Source organism: Medicago sativa, chromosome 1, assembly GCF_051527215.1.
Source record: "Medicago sativa cultivar Bolivia chromosome 1, Bolivia_mono, whole genome shotgun sequence".
Classification (NCBI taxonomy): domain Eukaryota; kingdom Viridiplantae; phylum Streptophyta; class Magnoliopsida; order Fabales; family Fabaceae; genus Medicago; species Medicago sativa.
Window position 1 is genome coordinate 9018610 of NC_140749.1, and position 3958 is coordinate 9022567.

Consider the following 3958-nt stretch of genomic DNA (forward strand, 5'->3'; position numbering starts at 1 on the left):
GCAAGGGCATTGGCCAGTTAACCTTGAACCATGCAGTTTATTCACCACTTAATATTGTAACGAGATCCACGCATAAAGTTTTCACACACTCCTTACAAGTTTGTGAAAATACCATTTTCTCTTCTACTCCCTCCGTCCCTATATGTAAGCACCCTTTTATTAGAGGCAAATGGTGCTTACATATAGGACGGAGAGAGTAATTCATTTGGTCAAAAAAATTGACTAATACCTCAAATTCGTCCTTGAATTTTGACAAATCGGCCAAATTCGTCCCTGAATTATTCGAAATAGCTATTTAGTCCCTGAATTTACAAAATGTCAATCAAATTGGTCCCTCCGTTAAGTTGGTCTGTTAACGGAGGTGACGTGTAACGTTAACCTCTTACAAGGCTTACCACGTCAGATGCCACGCAAGCAGGGACCAAATTGATGGATTTCAGAAAATTTCCAAGGACCAAATTGATGGATTTTCAGAAAATTCCCAAGGACCAAATTGATGGATTTTCAGAAAATTGGCAACGGCTCTTTCTCCTTGTACACAGTAACAACTTCTTCTCCACTTCAAAATTAACGGCTCTTTCTTCCCCAAATATATAAATATGGAACCCTAATGTTATTATTTGTCACCTATAGTTCAAAATCCCCCAAAATTCTTCCATGAATTGAGTAGGTGTTCTTCCCCAATTCAAAAAACATAAAACCCAAATTTTGTTGATTCAATTCGAAATTAAAAAATCATTGGTCATTGTTGAAGAGAGGTGTTCAGATATGATGGGTGGTGGGCGTATGGGCAAAAACAACTACAACAGATGGTCTTCATCTTCAAGCTCTATGTACAATGATGGTGTGAGAGAGCTTCATTGTTGGTGTCCTAGAATTTGTGTTGTAAGAAAAGCAAACACTGTCCAAAACCCAGGAAGGCCTTTCTATGCCTGCCCTCTGCCTAAGGTTTGTTTAACAATGGTTATGTGATGTGTGATTGGTTTGTTTAAATAGTACTGATTTTGTTTTTTAATTGTATAGGATGATGATGAAAATTGTAAATTTTTTGTGTGGGTTGATGAAGCTGAAGAACTAGGCTATTTTAAAAACAATGGTGCTGGTCATGGAAGAAATGCAAGGTTGATAGAGAAGCCAAATGATAGGGGCAGAGAAGAGGTTTGGATGGCAAGGTTGATGGATAAAGTTGATTGTGTAGGAAGTGAGCTTAGGTTGATTAAGATATTGATAGGAGTATTATGTTTGATTGAGTTGTTTAGAATGCTATTGTATTGTGCCAAGTCCATGTAATGTTGCAAAGCTGTAATGAAAAGAGGTTGTCAATGAATGAATCAAACCCTTCTGTCAAAAAATTTCAATCAAAATGGTCCTTGAATTATATGCATATCCATCATATCGATCCTCAAATTAGTAAAAATACCATCAAATAGGCCCTTGAATTTTTACAACATATATCACTGTGGTCCTTGGTGTATACTTTTGCTAAATAAAGTAAAAAGTAAAAGACAGACACTTTGATTATAAAAAAGCATACATTTGCATACCATCATAAGTCATATATTTGATGTTCATAAGTCATTACATAGCCAAAAAATGCAAATTACATATCCATCAAGTCATCAAATCATTTGATGTTCTTAAGTGATTACATATCCAAAAAACCATAAACTAAACAAGTCCAAAAAGCAATAATTAAACCAGTCTAAAAGCATAATTTAAACAAGCATCAATGCTTTGGAAATCTTGGAGTTGGGATAAACTCCATGTATTGGGATTGAGTAGAAGCAGATGGCCAGTAAGTTGGATTTGGAACTCTAATAATTCCAGGAGCAGTTGGATTCTGTGGAGCAATACCCCTCAGTGGTGTTTGTTTATGCATGTCATTTGAAATCACTGGTCCTCGCATGCCATATCTCCTTGTACTCATTCCCTGCAAATAAAATCAATCATATAAGCCCTTAAATTATAGAAAAATCCATCAAATTAGTCCTTAAATTATGACAATAAGTCTCAAATCGATCCTTATCATAGAGGGGTATAATTGGAAACACAGGAAAAATTACACTGAAAAGTTAAATCTCGAATTTTTACCATTTCCATCAATTTAGTCATTGTACATGTAACGCCCGTCTTAACTATTTAATTAATTCAATGAAGTTTAGAATATATTTATAAATATATGCTTATATGATTTATAATTTGAGTAATTTATGTGATTTATGATTTGAGTAAGTTATACGATTTATGAAGAAATTATGTGGAGTATATGATGTTGTGAAGTTGTTATGTTGGTGTGACTTATTTTATTATTAAATAAAATAAGATATTAGAAATAAAATAAAAATATTAGAAGTTGGGCTGTGAGGTGGAAAGAGTAAGTTTATAGGTGAGATGAGTAATAAGAGTAAATAAATAATACAGACATAAGTGGGAAACGTTTTTACGTGAAACGCTTTTGGAGAAAAGGGAGAAAAGTCAGAAGAGGAGAACCAGAGGGAGAGGCTATCGATTCTGCAATTACAAGGTAAGGGTGAGACTAATTTTCAATATTATTAAGGGTATAATTCTATAGGATGAATTTAGCATGATTAGGTTAAGTTTTGGTGAGAATTGGGAATTAGGTTAGGATCAATTTTGATGAATGAATCAAGAACAGATGTTAGATTGATGCAAAATTAGTGTACAGACCTTAGATATGACTTAAGATGATAATTAGATGCTATTTGGATGAAGGAATCGTGAATATAGGTGAAAAGTTGTGATTTTTAGGTTTCTGGCCGTACTGACATTCATCGCTCGCACCTGCGAGCAAGAACACTCGCATCTGCGAGCTAGAACCCAGAACTCGCAACTGCGAGCAATGCAACTCGCAACTGCGAGTGACCTGTGAGCTCGCAACCGCGAGCAGAATAACTCGCCACTGCGAGTAAATACGTAGGAACCCAGAATGCACACTTTGCTCGCCATTGCGAGTGAAGTTACTCGCCACTGCGAGTTAGGCTGTTAGTTGCCCAAAATTGTCCCGATGCGATCCTTTCGCACGTGTAGTCTTGAGATGACCTTAGAAATAAGTTAGAGAGCTGTTTAGGATGCTTTCATAAGCTCCAGAAGTCTGTTATGGTGACTGACACTAGAAGTGTTGCTGCATGAATGCTATAATGATGTTTTATGATATTTATATTGATGTAATTAATTCTTTATGTGAATGTTAACACATTCAAGCGTTGTTAATTGTTGTATGTTGCTGCTGTTTTCTGTTGTCGACTGTTAGTGTCTTGAGGTTGCATGAGTCGGTTTATGTTGTTGGAATTTAAGAAGTCGTCCATGATTTATGAGTCGTATGAGTTGTACACGTCGTTGTCTAAGTTGTTGGAAGTTGAGTTCATTGCATACTCATTAAAGTTGGGGGCTTTAGGCCCGGCAGCCTTTGTGCTCATTAAAGTTGGGGGCTTTAGGCCCGGCAGCCTTTGTGCTCATTAAAGTTGGGGGCTTTAGGCCCGGCAGCCTTTGTGCTCATTAAAGTTGGGGGCTTTAGGCCCGGCAGCCTTTGTGCTCACACGTTGAAGAGCCTATTATGCTCATTTTGTTGCTGATTGGTACCACATGCATTTGCATATCAAGAAGTTCATGATGTCTAAGTTGTCGAGTTGTTGTCGAGTTGATAGAGTTGCATGGTCAAGGATGAGTCGTGTTGTAGGGTTGTTGTTGAGTTGATAGAGTTGCATGGTCAAGGATGAGTTGTGTCGTCAAGTTGAGTGTTAAGTTGATTATGATTTGTGATGAAAATTAGTAATGGTATTTGATGATCGTATTTGTTATGTAATGAAAAATATGCCAATTGTTAATTGTTGATATGTTATTAATGTTTAAGTTGTTAAATGCATTTTATTGGATTATATGCTTAATGTATTGATTATGAAATCTCACCCCTTCTGCGTATATGTTGCCTCGACCGTGG

At 36.4% G+C, this 3958-nt stretch overlaps 1 long non-coding RNA gene across 1 annotated transcript; it reads left to right on the plus strand.

Annotated features, from left to right (window-relative positions):
- Positions 1 to 221: 221 nt before the first annotated feature.
- LOC146952388 (uncharacterized) lies at positions 222 to 1323 on the plus strand. Its single transcript, XR_015023660.1, has 2 exons — positions 222 to 948; positions 1024 to 1323. It is a non-coding gene; the product is annotated as an uncharacterized LOC146952388 (long non-coding RNA).
- Positions 1324 to 3958: the final 2635 nt, after the last annotated feature.